The sequence below is a fragment of the Schistocerca americana genome, chromosome 5 (assembly GCF_021461395.2).
Source record: "Schistocerca americana isolate TAMUIC-IGC-003095 chromosome 5, iqSchAmer2.1, whole genome shotgun sequence".
Classification (NCBI taxonomy): domain Eukaryota; kingdom Metazoa; phylum Arthropoda; class Insecta; order Orthoptera; family Acrididae; genus Schistocerca; species Schistocerca americana.
Window position 1 is genome coordinate 420,567,546 of NC_060123.1, and position 26,464 is coordinate 420,594,009.

Below are 26,464 nucleotides of genomic sequence, written 5' to 3' on the forward strand. Positions count from 1 at the left end.
AACGATCGATATAGAAGAAGAAGTTCATTGCTCTTAGAAGCAGATTTATGTTTATTATGAAGGAAGACACATCCTTGTTTCAAAAGAGGAGTTCTTTATTCTTCGGAAGAGAAATACCGTTTAGTTTCGGAAGAGATATCTTATTTAAATTTCTTATGAACTGAAAAGACACCTTCTTTTACATCAGAGAAGAACCTTACTGTTTATTCCAGTGAAGAGAACTACTAAAAGCTATGCCTTACCACACTGCCGAACGTAGAGCGAGAAGCTAGCCAAGGAAGGCAAATTTGGAGAAAGGAAGGACGAACTAGAAGGGGAGATGGGAGACCCTAACGAAGGGAAAAAAAATTATAGAGCACTTGCCCACGAAAGGCAATGTGCCGAGTTTGAGTCTCGGTCCGGCACACAGTTTCAATCTGCCAGCGCACACTCCGCCGCAGATCGAAGATTTCATCCTGGAAGCAGTCCCCAGGCAGTAGCAAGGCCATGTCTCAGCAATATCCTTTCTCCTAGGAATGCTAGTTTTGCACGTTTCGCAGGGGAGCACCCATGAAGTTTGGAAGGTAGAAGACGAGGTTCACATGTTCAAATGGATGTGAAATCTTATGGGACTTAACTGCTAAGGTCATCAGTCCCTAAGCTTACACACTACTTAACCTAAATTATCCTAAGGACAAACACACACACACCCATGCCCGAGGGAGGACTCGAACCTCCACCGGAACCAGCCGCACAGTCCACGACTGCAGCGCCCCAGACCGCTCGGCTAATCTCGCGCGGAAGAAGACGAAGTGCTGGCGGTAGAAAAGCTGAGAGGAGCGGTCGTGAGTCGTGCATGGGTAGCTCACTTGGTAGACTGCTTGCCAGCGAAAGCCGAAGGTCCCGAATTCGAGTCTCGGTCCGGCACACAGTTTTATTCTGCACAACCGAAAAATCTGCTGACAAGATCAACTCTTTCTCGTCGTTCAGAAAAATTAGAATTGTATTTTATGTCTATTCTCACGAAACTCTTAGAATGCATAACGGTCGTAACTTCTTCTAATTGCCTGTAACTGGTTCCTATTGCTGTTGCTATCAGATTAAGACAGTTATATAAAGGTTAATATTTACGGTCGCGAATGACGTCCTTGTGGCCCCTGAGGATGTCTCCAATGCCTTCGGCCGCTTTTTCGCAGAGGTTTCGAGCTCTGCTCATTACCACCCTGCCTTCCTCCCCCGCAAACAGGCAGAGGAGGCTAGGCCACCTAACTTCCACTCCTCGAATCGTGAAAGTTATAATGCCCCATTCACCATGCGGGAACTCGAAAACGCACTTGGCCGATCACGGTCCTCCGCTCCAGGGCCTGATTCTATTCATATTCAGATGCTGAAGAAACTTTCTTCTGCGGGTAAACGTTTTCTTCTTCGTACTTACAATCGCATCTGGATTGAGGGACATGTTTCCGCATGCTAGCGCGAGTCTATTGTTGTCCCGATTCCTAAGCCGGGGAAGGACAAGCACTTGCCTTCCAGTTATCGACCCATCTCGCTTACCAGCTGTGTCTGTAAAGTGATGGAGTGAATGGTTAACTCTCGATTGGTTTGGCTGCTCGAGTCTCGACGCCTACTCACCAATGTACAATGTGGATTTCGTAGGCGCCGCTCTGCTGTTGACCATCTGGTTACCTTGTCGACCTTCATTATGAATAACTTCTTGCGGAAGCGCCCGACCGCGGCAGTGTTCTTTGATTTGGAGAACGCTTACGACACCTGTTGGAGGGCGGGCATTCTCCGCACCATGCATACATGGGGCCTTCGCGGTCGCCTCCCTCTTTTTATTCGTTCCTTTTTAATGGATCGACAGTTCAGGGTACGTGTGGGTTCTGTCCTGTCAGACACCTTTCGCCAGGAGAATGGGGTGCCACAGGGCTCAGTTTTGAGCGTCGCTCTCTTCGCCATAGCGATCAATCCAATAATGGATTTCCTCCCAGCTGATGTATCAGGCTCCCTTTTCGTGGACGATTTTACCATCTATTGCAGCGCGCAGCGTACACGTGTCCTGGAGCGCTGTCTTCAGCGTTCTCTTGACCGTCTTTACTCCTGGAGTGTCGCCAATGGCTTCCGTTTTTCTGCCGAGAAGACGGTCTGTATTAACTTCTGGCGCTACAAAGAGCTTCTCCCACCGTCCTTACGACTCGGTCCCGTTGCTCTCCCATTCGTGGAGACAACAAAATTTTTAGGTCTTACATTTGACAGGAAACTTAGTTGGTCTCCACATGTGTCATATTTGGCTGCCCGTTGTACCCGTTCTCTAAATGTCCTCCGTGTTCTCAGCGGTATGTCGTGGGGAGCGGATCGAACCGTCCTACTTCGCCTATATCGGTCGATCGTCCGCTCCAAGCTGGATTATGGGAGCTTCGTATACTCCTCTGCACGGCCATCCATCTTACGCCGCCTCAACTCCATACAACATCGGGGTTTACGACTTGCGATCGGAGCGTTTTATAGTAGTCCCGTCGAGAGTCTTCATGCTGACGCTGGTGAGTTGCCACTCACCTACCGGCGTGATATACTGCTTTGTCGGTATGCCTGTCGGCTACTGGCAATGCCCGACCACCCGTCTTATCGTTCCTTTTTTGATGACTCTCTCGACCGTCAATACGGGTTGTATGTCTCTGCCCTGCTACCCCCTGGAGTTCGCTTTCGTCGTCTCCTTCAACACCTTAATTTTTCACTCCCTGCAACCTTTCGAGTGGGCGAGAACCACACGCCACCTTGGCTCCAGGCTCAGGTTCGCGTCCACCTTGACCTCTGCTCGCTCCCGAAGGAGGTTACCCCCGGTTCAGTCTACTACTCCCGTTTTGTCGGACTTCGTTCGAAGTTCATTAATATGACCTTCATTTATACAGATGGCTCTAAGACCAATGACAGGGTCGGGTGTTCTTTTATTGTCGGGGCACAAAGTTTCAAATACCGGCTCCATGGCCATTGTTCGGTCTTCACAGCTGAGCTCTTTGCCCTCTACCAGGCTGTTCTTTACATTTGCCGCCACCGACATTCTGCATATGTCATCTGCTCCGATTCCCTGAGCGCTATCCAGAGCCTCAGTGATCCGTACCCTGTTCACCCTTTCGTGCACCGGATCCAACGCTCTCTTCAGCAGCTGGTGGACGTCGGTTCTCCGGTTAGCTTTATGTGGGTTCCTGGCCATGTCGGTATCCCTGGGAGCGAAGCTGCAGATGCCGCGGCCAAGGCTGCGGTCCTCCAGCCTCGGACAGCTTCTTGTTGTGTCCCTTCGTCAGATTGTAGCAGGGTCATTCGTCGGCGCATTTTATCGCTGTGGCATGCCGATTGGGCTGCACTTACAGACAACAAGCTTCGGGCCTTGAAACCTCTTCCCGTGGCTTGGACGTCCTCCTCACGCCCTTCTCGGCGGGAGGAGGTAGTTTTGGCCCGGTTACGAATTGGACACTGCCGGTTCAGCCATCGCCATCTGCTGACGGCTGCACCGGCGCCGTTCTGCCCATGTGGGCAATTGCTGACGGTCCGCCACATTTTAACGTCCTGTCCGGATTTTAATACACTGCGCATTGATCTTGGCCTGCCATGTCGTCTAGAAGCCATTTTAGCGGATGACCCAGGAGCAGCTGCTCGCGTTCTTCATTTTATCAATTTGATGACCCTCTCTAAGGACATTTGATTATGCTGTTTTCTATTTTTAATCCTATGCCTGTCAGTCTGTCTTTTATCGTGTTTTCCGTTTCGTTGCTGTTTTAAACTTGTGACTCGCGGTGCATTCCTAACGTAGTCTGGGCGCTAATGACCGTTGAAGTTGTGCGCCCTAAAACCACAAAAAAAAAAACCATACGCGTCATATTCCACAGGAGACTACAAGCAAGCCAACATCCATAATTTCTCAACTCTTCGTCAGCTATTTTGGCGGTGGTTGTGCAATTTTTTTTTGTGGTGTAAGATGTAATGGGACCAAACTGCTGAGGTCATCGGTTCCTACGCTTTCATACTACTTAGCCAAGGTAAACTAACTTACGCCGGCCGGAGTGGCCGACCGGTTCTACGCGCTACAAGCTGGAGCCTCGCGACCGCTACGGTCGCAGGTTCGAATCCTGCCTCGGGCATGGATGTGTGTGATGTCCTTAGGTTAGTTAAGTTTAAGTAGCTCTAAGTTCTAGGGGACTGATGACCTCAGAATTTAAGTCGCATAGTGCTCAGAGCCGTTTGAACCATTTGAACTAACTTACGCTAAGAACAACACACACTCCCATGCCCGAGGGAGGACTCGACCCTCCGACGAGGGGAGCTGCGCTTCAGACCGCGCGACTACCCAGGGCGAAATTGTGCTAAAAAAAACACAAAAACCATACACAAAATGAATACATACTTGTAAGTTATTCACACGAGTTATAAAGTGTGTACTAACAACTGAGATTAAGTGTTGATGAGATGATATATGTCTTTGTGAATGTGGGTAGGCAGTGTTCCAAAGTATCAATAAAGCGAGGAAGGAGTCTGTCTCCAACAGTATTGCAAAAACCATTGTTCACACTTCACTTTTGTAATGTCAGTGCAGTAATAAAGTAGCAAAACTAGTGTCTTACATGTAAATCACTATGTCAACACACTTCGTCGGATAATTCTTATGTAAAGTTCTTGCATCGAAATTGTCATTTACAGCACATAGGTAATTGTAATCTGCTGAATTACTGCGATAGAATCATAAACAAGATAAACTGAAAGCTGACATTTATCCTCCTGACACACTTTAAATGTTTAGCAGTCGGCATGTAGCCGTGACACTGCTTGGACGTGCGGCGCGCTGAGCAGCGTTCCGCTCGTGTTTGTTTACTCGCTGCGTGAGGCACTGCGTTCGCTGTCTGATTTAGAGCTCTCACTACATATGGCGTTCTCTTACCGCCAGGCGACGTTGAAACTCACCTTCAACTGGTGCTACGCGTGTCCAAATGCTTATGAAATTGAATGGTGTCTGAGAGACGACATACATGTCGATCCGCACTAGCTGATAGCCATACACCTATCACTTACAGTACAGTCTATCTCAGTATGAAGAATGAAGAGGCATGTGACAACCTAGTCCGACGTTCCACCAACGGCTACTGCTTTCGCCACACTGTCGGTAACGTAATCATGGTAACCGTGGGCAACGCGGGTATGGGTGCGCGCGCGGTGCGCATATTCGTGTGTGTGTGTGGTTTGAGGTTTTCGGGCGCTAAACAGCATGGTCATCAGCGCCCAAACGCATAGAAACAGGAACACATCCGGTGAAGGCAGTTCCAAATCCTCACATACAGAGGCAAAACAAGAGGAGAAGAAACGCACTAAAAAAGGACAGGAAACACAAGGAAAAGAGAACAGAAATCGAAGTGAAACAAGTAGGTAATCGTAACTGGCGGACCTCTTACCTAAAACCTGGGTGAGCCAGTCACCCAGCAGCACATTAAAATCCTCTCCCTAAAATCCGAAGCAACAAATTGGACAGGACACAAAACCGTAAGACCTTAACCACAGTCGTTGCGTCGTCTTGCCAAATAGAGGGCAAATCCGGTGGCAAGGAAACCACCACCCTCTGGTCAGAGAGTAAAAGACAGTCAAGTAAAATGTGGCGGACAGTAATCTGAACGCCACAAGCACTGCAGATTGGGGGGACCTCCCGCCGTAGTAAAAACCATGCATTAAGGTACTGTGCCCGATGCGGAGGCGAGTGAGGAGAACCTCATCCCGCCTGCATGACTGGTAGGACGTACGCCATGGCCGCATGGTGGCCTTGACCAGACGCAGCTTATTTTCATTCGAACTGCCGTTCGAAGTCCCGGCAGTGCTTGTTAATGACGCGGTGCGGCCATGTTCAAATGTTCAAATTTGCGTGAAATGTTATGGGACTTAACTCCTAAGGTCATCAGTCCCTAAGCTTACACACTACTTAACCTAAATTATCCTAAGGACAAACACACACACCTATGCCTGAGGGAGGACTCGAACCTCCGCCGGGACCAGCCGCACAGCCCATGACTGCAGCGCCTTGGAGCGGCCATGTGGAATGGTCCTAAGCTACGTGCAAGACAAGTGGAACACCTTTGAAACCTATTGTGTGCTCAGTGGCGTCCGACAGGTACGCATCGAACTCCGCAAACACGTGCCGTCGTACATGTTCATAGGAGGTTGCCGAGCCATCATTATTGATGACGGAAAACCGATGGGAGTGTGCCGGGTGTGGACAGGAGTGCCACGTCCGATCCACCTGCCTCCAGCGCCGTCTTGTCCAGTTGGCACGTGCGGGTCCAGTACAGACAGCTGTGCCCACCGCATTACCGCTTACGTACGTGGAAGCAGTGTGGTCGGTGTGAACAGATGCCGCGCCCATGCTGCAGTCCCACGTGATCCCGAGCTGAGGCGCCTACGACGCCTTGACTGCAGCACCGCATGGCGAGGCGCCCTTTGACAGACACCACCACTACCACCACCACCACCACCACCATCACCACCACCGTCGTCGTACCAGAGGCGTCGGTTCCGCACTCAGGCTGCATGGCCAAAGGTACATACTGATCCCAGCCCGTCGACGGGAGCGGAAACACTGAAGGGGATACAACGGTTGACGAAGCGTCATAAGAAACGCTGCCTCTCGTCGGAAGACGACCAACAGGGCGGAGACAGGGAGCACGCTACCGACGACGTCTCAGACGGGTCGTTGCCAACGGAATTCACCAGCACCGCCCCAAGGCAGACATCCGACACCACGGACAGGACAGTGGCCTCAGCCGACCCAGGTGATCCCATGAGTGAAGCCTCTCAGGACAAAGACCAAGTGATGGAACCCACTGCCCATGATGGCGTACCGTCACCGACCCCTTCCCCGCTCGGTGACTGGGCTGCTGAAATGGAGGCAGAAGACGCACCAGACGCCCTTGACACTCCTTCGCCACAAGGGTCCGGCGCCCCACATGGGGAGAGTGTAACACCCGCAGAAGCGCCCCTTTAAAGATACCTGCCGCAAGGATGGGTAGGAAGGCGGCCCCATTATCACACTATCACCGAGAGGCCGCCATTTGCATCTACACACTCCGCAAATTTGATGTCCCAATCCTACCGTGTGGGCAAAGTCAACGTTAACGGCATACGCTTTGTCATCAAAACGCGCATGTTCCATGAAATGGTCCCGGCGGCGGACCTGGATATCACCCTCCTTCAAGAAGTCCATCCACAGCTGCAGTTTTATTTTTGTCGTGTGACTTGGGCTTCCCGTCGGGCAGGCCGTTCCCCGGCTGCAAGTCTTTCGATTTGACGCCACTTCGGCGACTAAGCTGCAATTGAACGTTTATGGATACACAGCCTACAGCATTCCATAAAGCGACGGTACCGGCGGAACCGCCATCCTATTACGCGACGGTATCGAGGTATCGGAAGTTACGTATCTGCTATCTGCCCGAAGTGTTGCCGTCACAGTGGAAGCAGTCCCCATTGTCAATGTTTACGCGCCCTCCGAGTCATCACGTCGCAAAGGAAGGGGCACCTTTTATTCCGACGAAATTGCTCCACTCCTGAATGGGAATACGGAACACGGCAGTGATTTTAATAGCGTCTTGGATCCAGCAGACCAAACACCGCTCTACTCTACATGACCGGCACTGCGGGCACTCAAAAAAAAAAAAAAAAAAAAATGGTTCAAATGGCTCTGAGCACTATGCGACTTAACTTCTGAGGTCATCAGTCGCCTAGAACTTAGAACTAATTAAACCTAACTAACCTAAGGACATCACACTCATCCATGCCCGAGGCAGGATTCGAACCTGCGGCCGTAGCAGTCCCGCGGTTCCGGAGTGCGCGCCTAGAACCACTAGACCACCGCGGCCGGCTGCGGGCACTCGTGCGAGATCTCGCGCTACACGACACGTGACGTCTCTTTCACGGGGACCGCCCTGGCTATACATATTTCACTGACCACTCTTCCAGCCGCCTGGACCGTATACACATCCCACGAGGACTCCGCACCGCGACTATGGACGCGGAACTGTGGCCGACAGCCTTCACCGACCATTTGACTGCTCGGTCACACTCCCCCGACAGCTCACATACCGCAGCCGTGGTCCACGGACACTGAACGTTCCCTACCTGTATGAAGAAACATCGCTGCTACGTGGGACCACTGCCTCCGGACTTTGCATGCACATCCTTCCGCCTTACATTGGTGACTCGACGGCGCCAAGCCGGCCCTCTGACGGACACTCATCGGATATGGCCGTGACAGAATGTGCTGGTGTCGGCAGACGTCGGAATTTTATAACACTGCGCTGAGACAACTAAGGACCCAGCCGCCATCACGTGAACGGCAGACAGCGGTCAATCGTCTCAATGCTCGCCTACTCCGTCTCACCGCGGTACAGCTTGACAGAGCCCGAGTCCGGGCGATGGTGTAGGATAAAAAAAAAAAGGATCTAAACACTATGGGACTTAACATCTGAGGTCTGAGGTCCCCTAGACTTAAACCTAACTGACCTAACGACATCACACACATCCATGCCCGAGGCAGGATTCGAACCTGCGACCGCAGCAGCAGCGCGGCTCCGGACTGAAGCGCCTAGAGCCGCTCGGCTACCGCGGCCGGCTCAGCAGGATGCAAGCCGTACCAAAATATCACGTTATCTGAGAGAGAGCCCACCTCAATCGCCACCTTATAACGTCAGTAGAGGCAGTAGAGGGTGGAAACGTTGACTCGCAGTGTGCCATCGCCGCGGCATTCGTCCAGCGTTGCAGGACGTTTTACGCCGTGGACCCACAGACCGTTTGCGAGTGCGAAGACAACCTGAGTGGTCTGCTTGACCACAGAGTAGTGGCCCAGGGCCGGCCGAAGTGGCCGTGCGGTTAAAGGCGCTGCAGCCTGGAACCGCAAGACCGCTACGGTCGCAGGTTCGAATCCTGCCTCGGGCATGGATGTTTGTGATGTCCTTAGGTTAGTTAGGTTTAACTAGTTCTAAGTTCTAGGGGACTAATGACCTCAGCAGTTGAGTCCCATAGTGCTCAGAGCCATTTGAACCAGTGGCCCAGGACGACGCCCTGCTGGCACCGATAACTGCTGAAGACTTAACAGCGGCCTTGTCACGTGGCTACCAAAACAAGTCACCGGGCCTAGACGGCTTACCGAACGAATTCTATCGAGCCTTCTATCCCCTGATGGACGCTCAGTGGATTTATATGTTCCAAGACCCCCTCCACGACGATATTACCGTCCCCACAGATTTCCTCGAAGGCTTCATGATACCAGTTCCCAAATCGAGTGGTTCTCACCGTTGTCACGACTATCGTCCTCTTACGCTTCTGAACGCGGATTATAAACTTTTCGCCCGTATCCTCCGTACACGACGTCAGCCCACCATCGGACACATGATCCATCCTGACTAGACATGTTTAGGCGGTGACAACAACATCCACAGGGCACTTGGCGCATGCTGCGATGTCACGGCGCTGGCAGCAGCCTTCCGCCTCTGAGGCGCTCTTGACGCCGTCGATTTGGATCACGCCTTTTGATCGTATCGACCACAGTTTCCTTCGCGCCATGCTCGAACGCATGGGCCTCTCACAGGCGCCGTCAAGGGTGATCTTAAGCTTACTCGACGGGGTACGCTCCTGGATTATGGTCAACGGTCACCAGACTGAACACATCTCTATTGGTCGGTCGGTGCTGCAGGGATGTCCTTTATCAGGAGTGTTATTCGAGACGGCCCTAGAACTTGCACTGCACGGCCTTCGTCAACGACTGGACGGCATCTGCGTTCGAGACGTGACCTTCTGATGTGCTGCCTTCGCTGACGACGTGGTGCTCTTGGTGCGGTCGGGCGACGAAATCCAAGTGACGCTTCAGTGGTTGTGTCGCTACGGCGCGGTATCGGGCAGCGTCGTCAACATGCGCAAGACGACATACATGTAAATCGGGAGAGGCCTTCTACACCAGACAGCGAACGCCTTCCACAGGGTTCCCTCACTGAACGCATTACGGGTGCAGTTTTCCGCCGGCCGAAGTGGCCGTGCGGTTAAAGGCGCTGCAGTCTGGAACCGCAAGACCGCTACGGTCGCAGGTTCGAATCCTGCCTCGGGCATGGATGTTTGCGATGTCCTTAGGTTAGTTATGTTTAACTAGTTCTAAGTTCTAGGGGACTAATGACCTCAGCAGTTGAGTCCCATAGTGCTCAGAGCCATTTGAACCATTTTTTTGCAGTTTTCCAGTATGGTTCGCCGAACTGCGACAGCCACATATCGCCGGCTACTACAGAGGACACGGTGCTGCTCTGTGATAGCAGATTCCGCAATATGGATATGATTCTCCGAAAGCGTTACGTCACCACTTGCCTACCGTACAAACTTAAATATTTTGTGTACATTCTTCCGCTAACAGTCGACATGGCCCACAATTTCCAGGTGGCTTACGGACAATTTGCGAGTGCAGGTCATATATTCAAAGTTCGCTTCACTACTTTAACGAGGTCTCCCTGGCAGTGGGCCTGCGGGTGACTCACGTCCACAACCGCGCTCGGGCATTCTACCTACGGACGATGCGGCTCGCATGGACCGCGGCCAACAACAGGTTGACGAGGACGCTGCTACAGATCGTCGCGCCGCAAGATCTTCGTCCACCGGTTGCCGTGGGCCACTTATCACCGTCTCTTGGCCACATCCACGATTTCCTGGTCGAAATGAGCTACATGGCCGAGGATATGCCGGCGACGAGGGCGCCGAGCACGAGAGATTACTACCGTATCTATCAGGCACGACAACCCCGTAACAACGTCGAACAACCACACCCAACCATCCGCTGGACCAGGTTGTGGCCTGCTGTCCACACCCCATGCCTGCCCACGTGCGCTCGTTCCTTGAGGTATGTGGTGGTGAACGGCAAATTAGCCACACGCCAGCGGCTCCATTCCATCCATATCACTGACGGCCCTTTGTGTCCGCACTGTGCAGTCGTCGCATCGGACGCGCACCGCCTGATGTGTGCTGTGACACGCGGCTGCTGGGATCTTGCACAACGTATGCTGGCGCTCCTGTTGCGACAACAGCCAGAGTCTATCGCGCCAGACGAGCTCCTACACCCAGATACCGTTTACTTTACCACTACCAGAATCAACACCGTCAACTGGCTGAAGGGCATGGTGCTGTGTCACATTTTGCAAGCTGCGCCCAAAAGCGCTCTGGACTTGTGGGTCCAACTGACGACGACTCATGAACCGTTCCCCCATCATGCATTGTACCGCACGCGACTATCGAATTATTTAGGTGCATTATACGGGGATCCCTCTGCCAATTGGGGCGTTCCGAGAACCAGAAGGAACACTTGTAAATGATTCACGGAACACGATTGATCCTCTGAGAAAACGGTTAAGAGGGTGTCCCCCTTACATTCATTATGCGAGCGGTTCTGGGCGCTCAGTCCGGAACCGCACGACTGCTACGGTCGCAGGTTCGAATCCTGCCTCGGGCATGGATGTGTGTGATGTCCATAGGTTAGTTAGGTTTAAGTAGTTCTAAGTTCTAGGGGACTGATGACCACAGCTGTTAAGTTCCATAGTACTCAGAGCCATTTTGAACCATTACGCGAGGACCACTCGGAAGATTCTGTTGGCGGTTGTAGTATCCAGTTAAAAATAACAAAAACAAGAGAAAAGAAACAAAAAACAAAAATATAAACATAAACAAGTTCAATATATGTATGAATTTGATCCAGTAAAGTTCTCTTGATCCTATTGAACCGCTTTCCTTCTTTGACTCTGGGAGGGCGGAAATGGGACATTGAGGCCAGGCTTCGGAAGACGACCCCTGCCATCTTTACCCCCGACCCTTCTCTCAGGTCACAAAAAAAAAGAGAGAAAGTTGGTAGAGTGCTTGCTCGCGAATGGCGAATGTCGCTAGTTCGAGACTCGATCCGGCACACAGTTTTAATCTACCAACCGAAATATCTGTTGACAAGATCAATTCTTTCTCGTCGTTCAGATAGATTAGACCTGGATTTGATGTCAATTCTCTCGAATAACTCCTCGAATGCATAACGATCGTAACTTTTTATAATTCCCTTTAATTCGTTCCTATTGCTGTTACTATCAGATGCAGATAGTTACATGAAAGGTTAATATTGCTGTAGCCAAGCTATGCGTCGTATTCCACAGGGGAGTACAAGCAAACAAACATCCATAATTTCTCAACTCTTCGTCAGCTCTTTTGACGGTGGTTGTGCTTTTTTGTGGTGTAAGTTCTTATGGGACCAAGCTGCTGAGGTCATCGGTTCTTACGCCTACACACTACTTAATCCAACGTAAACTAACTTACGCTAAGGACAACACACACACCTGTGCCCGAGGGAGGACTCGAACCTTCGGCGGGGGGAGCTGTGAGAACCGTGGCAAGGCACTTCTGACCACGCGGCTAACCAGGTCGGAATTGTGCAAACAAAACACAAGTACCATACACAAAATGACTACATACTTATGGGTTATTCACACAAATTATAAAGTGTATACTAATATCTGAGATTAAGTGTTGATGAGACGATATATGTCTTTGTGAATGTGGGTAGGCATCTATAAAGCGAGGAAGCAATCTGCCTCCAACAATTTTGTAAAAACCATTCTTCACACTTCACTTCTGTTATGTCAGCTGAATAATAATGTAGTACACCTAGTGTCTTACATGTAACTCACTATGTCAACACACTTCGTCAGATGAGAAATTATTTAAAGTTCTTGCATCGAAATGGTTATCTATAGCACAAAGGTAATTATAATCTATGAGTTACTGCGAGAGAATCATAAAAGAGATAAACCGAAAGTTGATATGAATCCACGTGACACACTTTAAGTGTTTATACTTGGCAATTTTGTGTTGACAAATGTCGTTTGACATCTGACTGTGTGTTAACATCTGACGATGTGTTTTTAGCTACTCTCTTCCTGGGTTGATTGTTGTGTTATCTTTGGTGGTGATACTTCGTTGTCTCGTTGACCGCTGAGCACAGCTCGTGACTTTCTTGGAGCTGACTGAGTTTCATCGAACTCCTCCCAGATGGAAGAAGTCTCACGCATTACGGTGCTAACTGTTTGAGAAATTAGGATTGTTTGTTCTTGTTGAACAACAAACGGTTTCATTCCTCCAATAACCTAAGTGCAGCAGTTCTGTAATGATTTGCCACCTGCAAATCCATGTCTTTTGTATATGGAGACCACTGAAGTTACCTGACTAATCAGTTCATTGCTGGTGATAATACAATGTCGCTCTTATAACACTTCGGGCAAATTATGAACAAATGAATCTATTTCTTGAGGACTTTATTTATTTTTATCTTTAAAACATTTTAGTTGCCGTCCCATTAATCTTGGCAGGATTTTCATTTTGACCCTGTTTTCTCTGAAGACATTGTTTTAGTTACCTCATTGGAAACTTTTAAAATTTGTCAAGTCTTTTATATTATCTTCCGGTCCGTGATCTATTTTGCATATAAAACAGAGCAGCAAGAAATATTCTAGAATGAGTCTTTTTGCAAATTGTAAGCGCTGGAGGTATGACCTTAGTTCACTCTTCTCGTCTGTGAAATGTGCAATGTGTGCACACACACTAATATTTTTTTTATACTCGTCCAAGGACCAGACGTAAGGGAAAACTCCTTTGCAGTGACCAAATCATTCTGAATTTTGTAAAATAACTCGTGATAAACACTAGTGTTGAAAGAGTTTGACAACGTTTTCGATATAGTATGTATATATTTTTCAATCTCTGAGTCTCCACTTATAGAGAAAGGATGGTATTCTCTGCAAATCATTTTTAAAAGTTGTCCATATAATGCCATATATTGGCCTTATAATATTTTAAAAAATTACTTGTTGTTTATTGCAAATGAAAAGTAGTTTGGGATAAGGGCTTCGTAAGAGAAAATAAATCAGGACTTCATCGAGAAACAGACGACAGCGACGGGCTGGATACGGCTTGAGACTCAGTTTGCCTTCCTTGGAGGGTATCTTCACCCAAGGTGGAATGAGGAAACAGTGAGGACAGTTCAGGGGAAATGATTTCTGCAATTTCTGCATCGGTCGACGGCGATCTTGATCGGTTTTCTGATCCTCAGCTTTCCAGAAGTACTGTGAAGTACTGTTGAGTACTTCGATGTTAGATGTCGTTTTTATGTTTTTTTGTGGAGCCAGGAGGCAAAGAAACTGGCTGTAGACAGTAACGGCATTTTAATTTTGGTAAAATGATACCATAAATCGGCTGTAGTTCTTCTAGGCGAAGACGATGCGATTGACATATTGCCCTGCAGCACTGAAAAGTACGTCGGAAAAATGAAAATACTTACTATCAAGACAAAATTTTTAAATACTGAAAGCTTCAAGTGAGGACAGTATACATAAAGCACATTCTATAATGAGAAGTTGTAGTGTAGGATATAGGACGATGTTTGATCTGTGAAACCTAGACCCACAATGGAGATATTTGTGTCACATAGGAAAAGGTCATAAACCTTCATAACGATGAATAAATTAGAGAAGACAGCTCTGACAATATGTAAGCATATTACTGCTGAAAGATTAAAAATTTTTAACTGTGTGATACGCGAATTTAGGCTAAAAAACGAGTGACAAGTGTTGGAAGTATAATGTTGCGGACAAGTGCTGGAAAGAAGATCAGTTAGCAGCGAAAATGAACTCTAAGGTCTGTACTTTAGAAGCTAAGAACTTGTCAACTCATGAAGACACCGGTTCTGTCACTGTGACTGTAATGTTATTGTAGTACATAGTTGGCCATAATTTACTCATGCACTTACTGATATATTTCTCTTAATACTATTTTTTATTTAGACCAGGCATTACTTTGTTAAGTTAGACTTACTTTCTTACAAACCGTTTGTCACATCACTCATGTTACTTAATATTAGCACCAGTACCGTTGATAGTACTCTGTAACCATTCTTTTTAATTTGCTTATACGGGTGCTACTGATTAGTGCAGATTATTTTTGTTCTTAGCAGGTGACCGCACGAACTTGACCTCACTGATTCAATACATACTGACAGGATGTGTAAGGCACGACTGGAACTCAACACATGTAAACAGGAAAACACAACTCTCAACCGTTTACGAAAAAATCGAGTTCGAAAATTTCACGCGTGCTTATATGTTTTGTAGGGTGGATAGGGCTCAAATAGTCCGGAACTGAGCTTCACATACCTGCTTCGCACGCCAAGTGAGTAGGTACTGTCAGTTCCTGCCTCTATCTTAGCGATGCGAGAGGTTTCTTGTTTGTCCTCAGTGTCTTGTGAGTCGTTGTGTGCGTCACATCGTTGTTTGTCTCTCAGCGTCTCGTGTTTGAGACTCAGTTTTGACGCGGCCTTGTTCAAAATGGTTCAAATGGCTCTGAGCACTATGGGACTTAACTTCTGAGGTCATCAGTCCCCTATAACTTAGAAGTACCTAAATCTGACTAACCTAAGAACATCACACACATCCATGCCCGAGGTAGGATTCGAACCTGCGACCGTAGCGGCCGCGCGGTTCCAGACTGTAGCGCCTAGAACCGCTCGGCCAAACGGCCGGATCGCGGCCTTGTCTTGAGCCTTGATCTCGTCCGTGGCTCTCAGGTACATTCCTCTCGCAGGTACCGTCGGGTTTAGTTTTGGAAAGCCCACGCAACGCGATTAGCAAAATTAGTTAGAAATTCGTGATTGGCTTGTAGATGCGATCACGGTAACTAAGTAACAGGTTCACGCAGCTTATTTCGATTCTACACCGATTTTGTTTTATGTCAAGTTTCTTGACCCGCTTCAGACAGACTGCTCCTTTTGCGGCACGGACAACAAGTCTTTTGTGTAAATCCCTTTCAGTCATAGCTATGGCTCTAATAAAATGGTTATTCTGGAGAACACGGAGGTGAAATATACGATTGTTAGAGTGTTTAACCTTCAACATGAAGTTGATGACGGTTTCCTCAAGACGGTCGTGCTTTCGTTCGGGGACGTACGGAATATATGTTAGGAACGCTGGTCCGCTTGTAGTGGAATTCGATCCGTTGACATGGTTGTCAAATCGAATATCTCCTCTCATTTGCAAGTGTGTGGATACTGGGTATAAGTAATTTACACAGGACAAGAAGGGACCTGTTTTATGTGTAATGAGTGTGGACACCTCCGCACAAATTACCCGCTTCGTGTCACGGACCTAAATTCCAATTATGGGCACCGTAAAAGGCTAACTTTATCAGACCCGATTTCCCAAGTCGTAGTCATTATGCCTAACCAAGTTTGTGAGGGGCAACACGAGGCCGGCCGTAGTGGCCGAGCGGTACTAGGCGCTACAGTCTGGAACCGTGCTACCGCTACAGTCGCAGGTTCGACTCCTGCCTCGGGCATGGATGTGTGTGATGTCCTTAGGTTAGTTAGGTTTAAGTAGTTCTAAGTTCTAGGGGACTGATGACCTCAGATAGTCCCATAGTGCTCAGAGACATTTCAGCCATTTTCCTCTTTTCCACTTTCTTCAGCCTGGCTCTTGAGGGTTCTCCGGTACTGCTCCATTTCAGAGAGAGGGAGTACCACTGTCTGATTTCGAAGTTCTTGATAACGGTCGAGGAATCGGCTGCACATTTCGTGACCTTACTTTAATTCTTCTATATGCCTCTCAGGGTCTGGCCGTTCCACAGATTCTTGCGTTTTTATAAAGAGGATGCAATTCGTTTAATTTGTAAAACTGCCCAGAACTTTCGGTCGGGCGGAGATTTTAATTAAGTTTGCGTCTTATGGGTCAGCGCCCTGATTTTAATTTCCATAAGGAACTATATGATTTGGTGCGCTCTTCACGAACATGCGATGCTTTGATCTGTCACCGTCCCATTCTCCTCATGGGGAAGGCATTTTACGCTTACTTCCAGCAGCAGACTCGATCGCTTTTATCTTTCTGATTCTTTATGTGGACAAACGTTAGCGATAGACGTGATACCCACTTGCTTCACTGACCACTGTATCGTAACTGTAGCCTTAAACCATGTGCCGGAATGAGTGAAACAGTATCCCCTCCACCCGATGTTGAACACATCTCTCTTAAAGGATCCTTCCCTCGAGATTATCGTTCTAGAGGTTTTGGCCTTTAGATTACGTTCACGGAACCGTTACCTTCCTCCTGTGGAATGGCAGTCAGGGCATGCAAAACCGTTGCACCGAAAAGGGTTAATGTGTTACGGTGGTGTGAGGGCGACGTATATCCGTCGGGCACAGGAATTTTATTATTCCGTCTTGCGACAACTTCATGAAGGTGCCAGACAAGCTGCCTTACGGATTATGGATGCCCGCCATGTGAAATCGAAGCTTCTTCATTTAAAAAGACAACAAATGGAAGGACTCAGGGTGCAATAAAATCCGCTCATTCCTACAGGATAAACTGACCTCCTTATACCACCTCAGCCTGTTGCGGACGCGTCGAAAAAGAGCATGTATCGCGTCCCTCACTCATACCTATGGTCACCTACTGACGTCCGAACACGACATTTCCAGAGCGAACTATAATTACTTTACCGACCTTTATGATGTCCTTGTTACTGATACATTTGTTCCTGTTGGATTTAATCCTCTCTTGCACTGCGTGGCTACTCCCGCATTAAGTGATGAATTTCTAAGTGAATTTACTCGAGATAATATATATTGCCTAACTGTTTGTCGACGGTATTCCTAAGTAATTTTGTGTGTATTTTTGACTTCTTGTGGTTGACACCATTGCGTCTTTGGTGAATGAGGTGATCCGTGGGGGACGTCCGGATGTTGATAAAATCCACACGATCACACTATTTAATTTCGATTACAAAGCTGTCACCCAGGTTTGTCGATATTGCTAAAGAAAATTCTTGCTGTGCACCAAAGCTGTGTGCTTGTGCTCACGATTCTGACTTCTATAGTCGAATGCTGGGTTGTCGTGTCGGTGGCTGCAGAGACTTCTGTCTCTGGGGCCTAGCTCTTTATTGATTTTAATAAAGAAACTGACCGGGCCAATAACGGTTTCTTGATATAAGATAGTCATGGCAGCCGGTCTGAATCATACTGCGTTTCCGGTATTTTCCAGTCTTTTTGCTGGTATTAAAGCATGTGTTGTAGTGAATGGACAACTTACTCCCTCGGCTTACCATAGGGGAACCACCTTTCCATGTCGCATTTTACCATGCCCTTAGAACCTCTCCTTCTCCGTACTGCTGATCAATTATGTGGGTGGAAGATATTAAGAGAAACCCTCTCGGTTCGAGTGTAAGCGGGTGAAGCTCTGTATTGCTAGATTGCTACATTTTCTGTATTTGAGTTCCACATTAGTGAACGGAAATGTACCCTATTATCATGGCGCGGTTCTCATCGGTTAGTCACTCCATGGGTAATGGTGATTGTAGCCACAAATCGTTGGGAATTACCGTCAATCGCCGCGCAATGCAAAGGCTGCACTCAGTTGTCGGGAGGTGACGAATCTAATTCAAGGGGCAATTCGTGAACACGAACGCCGTGCCCTTAATCTTCTTCACAAAGTGCACATCTTAAATTCCTACATTTCCACAAAGTTTACTATTGTGCAAAAGTATGCTCGCTTCTGGCGATGATGGCGCGCAAATTGATGCAATTATCCGGTCGTTGCCTTTGGAAAAGTCATATTCCTCTACTTCGGTATGAAGTGATTGGAGGGTTGGAACCTCCCAACATCAAAGTTTATGCAATGTAACGTTTTCACGTGTACTCGAGCTACTCATTCTATTACATCTCGCTTATTTACGTGTCTTCGATCAGCCAATATTACTCCCCCTTCCGATGTTGGCCGGATCAACTATAAACTGCCGCACACAAGCGAATTTTGTATTATAATAAGTTTCCTGGAAGCCGACATTTTATCACTCACACACCTTACCAACAAATCTTTCCTTTCTCGTTGGGGAGTACAATCTTTCCTCGTCCCTGCTGAAATGGCTGATACATTGATAACCTGTAGTTTCACGTTGGTCTTCCTATCCTCCCAAACAAAAAAAAAGTCGCCTCGTCGTGGTATAGGGTCATTCACAATCTGGTCCCGACCAATGAATGTCACCATCGCATTGGTCTTAGTTCTACCATTCTCTGCGATATATGCTGTCAACCTGATTCATTACCATACAGCCGGTCGCGTTGGCCGAGCGGTTCTGGGCGCTACAATCTGGAACCGCGTGACCGCTACGGTCGTAGGTTCGAATCCTGCCTCGGGCATGGATGTGTGTGATGTCCTTAGGTTAGTTAGGTTTAAGTAGTTCTAAGTTCTAGGGGACTGATGACCTTATAAGTTAAGTCCCATAGTGCTCAGAGCCATTTAAACCATTACCATACAGGTTCCTCTCTTGCGGACGACAATACTGGCAGTGATTCACCGACAACTGGCTTTCCTTACCCCATCATCTGAAGTAACTTTCTGTGTCCGAACTTTTCTATTTTCCCTTTGACGAAGACTAATTCGACCGTATGGATCCTCAGACACTACGCCCACAATGTAGTCGGATCTGACAGTAATCCCAACCCCTGTGTCTTTCGCCGTTATATGGTGAACGATCGTCGGACGTGGCACAGGTTTCCACGTTATCGTGCTTTATTTGAAAATACGTTGCACCTTGTCTTGAATTTTCAAAGAATTCGATAGCTTTGTTTCTTTTCCTTTTTTCTTTTTCTTTGTTCTGGAGACTTTTCACATTGTTATCTTCCGAGAGAAAAAAAATGTTCTCTTTCGAGACCAAGAATTGTGGAATTTATGGCTATTAAGTTATTCTTTCATAAAGACTAAAAAATATAAAAAATGAGTAATGAAATAGAAAAGGTAACCTAGTACCTTGTCCATGTGAGGGATCAGCACAGTGACAGGCTGGAGCGAGCATCGTGACCAGGCCTCGGGTTTGGAGTCCTGCCAGCCTTCTCTCCAATCAGCCCTAAGCTGTCTGTGTCATTTTTTTTTTTCCTGTAAAGCGCGAGGTCTTAGAATCCAATCTCCCTGCCAAAGCTTCTTTATTACATTGCGATGTAATTCACTAGATTTGTTATGACTATGCAAATTACACACATTGAACTATTAATTTATTATTTTTATAATCTACGGCCTCAAAAACGGAGAAAGAAATTTTCGTAACTATTTGAAAATGACATGCACAGAACTGTCAGTCATATCAGTATAGTCATTTTATTTATTTCTAACTCCGGGACAAGTATAATCTGTAACCTAAGGAGCACTGCATGAATCAGAATAACACTGATCAATGAAACATGGTAAGCAATAATTATTGCGACGTACAGCTGAATCATCTTTGTATGTGCATGGTTTTCTCAATATGTCTGTTGCAAAAGAATCTTGGTTTACATTCGTAAACCGTTCCTGGGTACCACACAATTTTTGCAACGTAACGCGGGTAGCTGTTGTTTGAATTACGTGAACAAACAAATCTCGTCTTATAAAACAAAGCACCTACTCGTTCGACTGCGGAATCTTCGATTACTTTCCGCCACACGAAACGTGTAACTACGCGTAAAATGTTCAAAATCGATTTTCTGGAGAACGGTTGAGGCTTGCATCTACCTATTTACAACTTTTGATGTCTTGCATGTGCCCTACACAATGTGAATCAAATCGGTGAGGTAAAGTTCTTACAAGGGAACCTCCCCATCGCACCCCGCTCAGATTTAGTCATAAGTTGGCACAGTGGATAGGCCTGGAAAAACTGAACACAGATCAATCGAGAAAACAGGAAGAAGTTGTGTGGAACTATGAAAAAAATAAGCAAAATATACGAACTGAGTAGTCCATTCGTAAGGTAGGCAACATCAAGGGTTGTATAAGCTCAGGAGCGCCGTGGTCCCGTGGTTAGCGTGAGCAGCTCTGGAACGAGAGGTACTTGGTTCAATCCTTCCCTCGAGTGAAAAGTTTAGTTTTTTATCTTCAGACAACTGTCGCATCCACAAGAAAACCTAAATCGGGCAAGGTAGAAGAATCTTTTTACCTATTCACCAAGTGTGCAAGTTAGGTGGGTCGACAACATATTCTTGTCATGTGACGCACATGCCGTCACCAGTGTCGTATAGAATATATCAGACGTGTTTTCCTGCGGGGTAATCGGTTGACCTATGACCTTGTGATCAAATGTTTTCGGTTCCCGTTGGAGAGTCACGTCCTTTCGTCTACTAATCGCACGGTCTTGCGGTGCGGTCGCAAAACACAGACACTAAACTTTACAGTGAACAGAGACGTCAGTGAACGAACGAACAGATCATAACCTTGCGAAAATAAAGAAAGTAAACTATTCACCCAAGGGAAGACTTGAACGAAGGACCTCTCGTTCCGCAGCTGCTCACGCTAACCACACGACAACGGCGCTCCTGAGCTCACACTCTCCTTGATGTTGTCTATCTTGCACATGCACTACTCAGTTTGTATATTTTGCTTATTTTTTTCATAGTTTCACACAACTTCTTCCTGTTTTCTCGATTGATCTGTGTTCAGTTTTTCAAGCCCTATCGACTGTGTCAACTTATAACTAAATCTGAGGGGGGCGCGATGGGGAGGTTCCCTTGTTAGGCTCCTCTTGTTAGAGTGACTCGTTTTCCTACCTCCACTTTCCTTGTCACACTACTGCTGCAAAACTAGCTGACCGGTTTGCACTAGCTTCCTAGGGTTACTTTCTGCACCAATGTGTACGGGTTTCGTCACCCACATCCTCCCAGCGCATTCCTCGCTCTTTTTCTACCGGGCAGGCAGACCAGCCATAGCCACTGCCGCAGCCAGATGTCGTATCCTCAGGACGTGTACAACCAAACGCACAATACTCCATGTTGCTTCCGTAAATGTTTAGTCGCTTTCAAGTCATCTTGACTAACTCCGTCATATATTCCCAAATACCGACATCAATGTAATACTTCTGTTGGACGTGGACATCTGGCTCAAGCCAAGCACACTGTCCACTCCCTTGAATATGGACCACATTGCCCTAAACCATCACCAAAATAACAGATAAGGAGGTGGAGTACTAGCATACAATCACTTTGACTTATTTCCGACCGTGATACATCTAACAGTAATAAAGAGAACTGAATTGAATATATGTTCTTAAATATCAAACCCTGTGACAAAAAGTGTCTAAACTGTATCCTCTACAGACCTCAGAAAGTAGACTGGAAACCTGTTTCGAAACTGACATCTCAATATTTGAATTGACATAGGAGCAAACGAATAAACCCGATAACACTAAGAGAATATTCCTGACCCTCTTCTGTGAAAGTCAAGCTTATGCTCTCCTCTTCAAATGCAACACTACTGCAGCCTGCACCTACACACAATGCAGCTAACATTTACCCTCTCATACACACATTGGCCTTGAAATCCACAGACAGAATAATTTGTACCTAGAATATCAGCCCAGAACGTCATACTCACGATGTACTCGCTAAACTATCCAACGAATAAACTACAACTGACTACGTAAAAAAGTGTATCAATGTGCCTGAACTTGCAGAAGAGGCGCAAGAAATACTGCGGGAGAAAGAATTCTATTCCATTACTGGACATAACAGCCAAACTCGATGAAGTTACAAATACCATAACTCGACTACACAATAAATATGCTCCACCGAAGACTGGAAACCTGAAGGAGAACCTGCACCTTCGATAACAGAACAACTAAACCGCTTATGAATCTCAGAGGCAGTGCACATCATACTGCAACACGTTTCTCCTAGACGTTACAGCTTTTGAGTTTTTGCAATTTTTTTCTTTTGGTCTAATAGTTTACACAAAGAGAGCGAGAGACCTTTGAATAAATTCACGCAATGTACATGTTCCGAGTGCACAGACAATGGAGTGACTCAAATCGCTTTGTGTGACCCACAGGAAGGGGAATGACTCCTAATTCACTTTGCGATGAGATCTGCAAGAGTGGTGGGGAGTTGTGAGCCAGTGAGCTAGCTTGGGACTGATCTGTGAGAGTGGTGTGGAATGGAGAACTATTTAGACACTTTGCAGTGTGATCTGCAAGAGTGATGGGGAATGGAGATCCAGTGAGCTGGCTTGTCACTCATCCATGAGAGTGGTGGTGGCCAGTGAACCATTGAGACGCTTTGCAACTGATCCCTGTGAGTCTTTAGGAGGGGAATAAATCCCAGGTCACTTCTGCTCCAGGCGAGAGGAGGCTGAAGACTGCAGTTTGTGCTTCTCACATGATCGCTGAAAACACATTCTGAGTGTAATGCTACATCAAAGGATAATAAGTAACTGCTCATTTAGAACTATCTAAACATTTATCGGACTTTTGGAATTTGAGATTTTCTTTTCAAATCAAGATCAGAGATGTGATGCTACAAACTTTTTTTGCATTAATGCAGCATGCTGAAGAACTGATCGTTAGTCATTTTCTATGTTCTACATCTACTACTCAAGAGGACGTCGTTATCAGGAGAAAGAAAACTGGCGTTCTACGGATCGGAGCGTGGAATGTCAGATCCCTTAATCGGGCAGGTAGGTTAGAAAATTTAAAAAGGGAAATGGATAAGTTAAAGTTAGATATAGTGGGAATTAGTGAAGTTCGGTGGCAGGAGGATCAAGACTTTTGGTCAGGTGATTACAGGGTTATAAATACAATATCAAATAGGGGTAATGCAGGAGTAGGTTTAATAATGAATAAAAAAATAGGAGTGCGGGTTAGCTACTACAAACAGCATAGTGAACGCATTATTGTGGCCAAGATAGACACAAAGCCCATGCCTACTACAGTAGTACAAGTTTATATGTCAACTAGCTCTGCAGATGATGAAGAAATAGATGAAATGTATGACGAGATAAAAGAAATTATTCAGGTAGTGAAGGGAGACGAAAATTTAATAGTCATGGGTGACTGGAATTCGTCAGTAGGAAAAGGGAGAGAAGGAAACATAGTAGGTGAATATGGATTGGGGGGAAGAAATGAAAGAGGACGCCGCCTTGTAGAATTTTGCACAGAGCATAACTTAATCATAGCTAACACTTGGTTCAAGAATCATAAAAGAAGGTTGTATACCTGGAAGAATCCTGGCGATACTAAAAGGTATCAGATAGATTATATAATGGTAAGACAGAGATTTAGGAACTAGGTTTTAAACTGTAAGACATTTCCAGGGGCAGATGTGGATTCTGACCACAATCTATTGGTTATGAACTGCAGATTGAAACTGAAGAAACTGCAAAAAGGTGGGAATCTAAGGAGATGGGACCTGGATAAACTGAAAGAAGCAGAGGTTGTAGAGAATTTTAGGGAGAGCACAAGGGAACAATTGACAGGAATGGGGGAAAGAAATGGAGTAGAAGAAGAATGGGTAGCTTTGAGGGATGAAGTAGTAAAGGCAGCAGAGGATCAAATAGGTAAAAAGACGAGGGCTAGTAGAAATCCTTGGGTAACAGAAGAAATATTGAATTTAATTGATGAAAGGAGAAAATATAAAAATGCAGTAAATGAAGCAGGCAAATAGGAATACAAACGTCTCAAAAATGAGATCGACAGGAAGTGCAAAATGGCTAAGCAGGGATGGCTGAAGGACAAATGTAAGGATGTAGAGGCTTGTCTCACTAGGGGTAAGATAGATACTGCCTACAGGAAAATTAAAGAGAGCTTTGGAGAGAAGAGAACCACTTGTATGAATATCAAGACCTCAGATGGCAACCCAGTTCTAAGCAAAGAAGGGAAGGCAGAAAGGTGGAAGGAGTATATAGAGGTTTTATACAAGGGCCATGTATTTGAGGACAATATTATGGAAATGGAAGAGGATGTAGATGAAGACGAAATGGGAGATAAGATACTGCGTGAAGAGTTTGACAGAGCACTGAAAGACCTGAGTCGAAACAAGGCCTCGGGAGTAGACAACATTCCATTAGAACTACTGATGGCCTTGGGAGAGCCAGTCATGACAAAACTCTACCATCTGGTGAGCAAGATGTATGAGACAGGCGAAATACCCTCAGACTTCAATAAGAATATAATAATTCCAATCCCAAAAAAAGCAGGTGTTGACAGATGTGAAAATTACCGAACTATCAGTTTGATAAGTCACAGCTGCAAAATACTAACACGAATTCTTGATAGACGAATGGAAAACCTGGTAGAAGCGGACCTCGGGGAAGATCAGTTTGGATTCCGTAGAAATGTTGGAACACGTGAGGCAATACTAACCTTACGACTTATCTTAGAAGAAAGATTAAGAAAAGTCAAACCTACGTTTCTAGCATTTGTAGACTTAGAGAAAGCTTTTGACAATGTTAACTGGAATACTCTCTTTCAGATTCTGAAGGTGGCAGGTATAAAATACAGGGAGCAAAAGGCTATTTACAATTTGTACAGAAATCAGATGGCAGTTATAAGAGTCGAGGGGCACGAAAGGGAAGCAGTGGTTGGGAAAGGAGTGAGACAGGGTTGCAGCCTCTCCCCAATGTTATTCAATCTGTATATTGAGCAAGCAGTAAAGGAAGCAAAAGAAAAATTTGGAGTGGGTATTAAAATTCATGGAGAAGAAGTAAAAACTTCGAGGTTCGCCGATGACATTATAATTCTGTCAGAGACAGCAAAGGACTTGGAACAGCAGTTGAACGGAATGTACAGTGTCTTGAAAGGAGGATATGAGATGAACATCAACAAAAGCAAAACGAGGATAATGGAATGTAGTCAAATTAAATCGGGTGATGCTGAGGGAATTAGATTAGGAAATGAGACACTTAAAGTAGTAAAGGAGTTTTGCTATTTAGGGAGTAAAATAACTGATGATGGTCGAAGTAGAGAGGGTATAAAATGTAGACTGGCAATGGCAAGGGAATCATTTCTGAAGAAGAGAAATTTGTTAACATTGAGTATAGATTTAAGTGTCAGGAATTCGTTTCTGAAAGTATTTGTATGGAGTGTAGCCATGTATGGAAGTGAAACATGGACGATAACTAGTTTGGACAAGAAGAGAATAGAAGCTTTCGAAATCTGGTGTTACAGAAGAATGCTGAAGATAAGGTGGGTAGATCACGTAACTAATGAAGAGGTATTGAATAGGATTGGGGAGAAGAGAAGTTTGTGGCACAACTTGACTAGAAGAAGGGATCGGTTGGTAGGGCATGTTTTGAGGCATCAAGGGATCACAAATTTAGCATTGGAGGGCAGCATGGAGGGTAAAAATCGTAGAGGGAAACCAAGAGATGAATACACTAAGCAGATTCAGAAGGATGTAGGTTGCAGTGGGTACTGGGAGATGAAGAGGCTTGCACAGGATAGAGTGGCATGGAGAGCTGCATCAAGCCAGTCTCAGGACTGAAGACCACAACAACAACAACAACATCTACATAAATATTTCGCAATCCACCATATGGTGTGTGGCGGAGGGGACCTGATACCACTATTACTCTTTTCCTTTTTGCCCCACTCATAGAAAGAGCAAGGGAGAAACTACTGC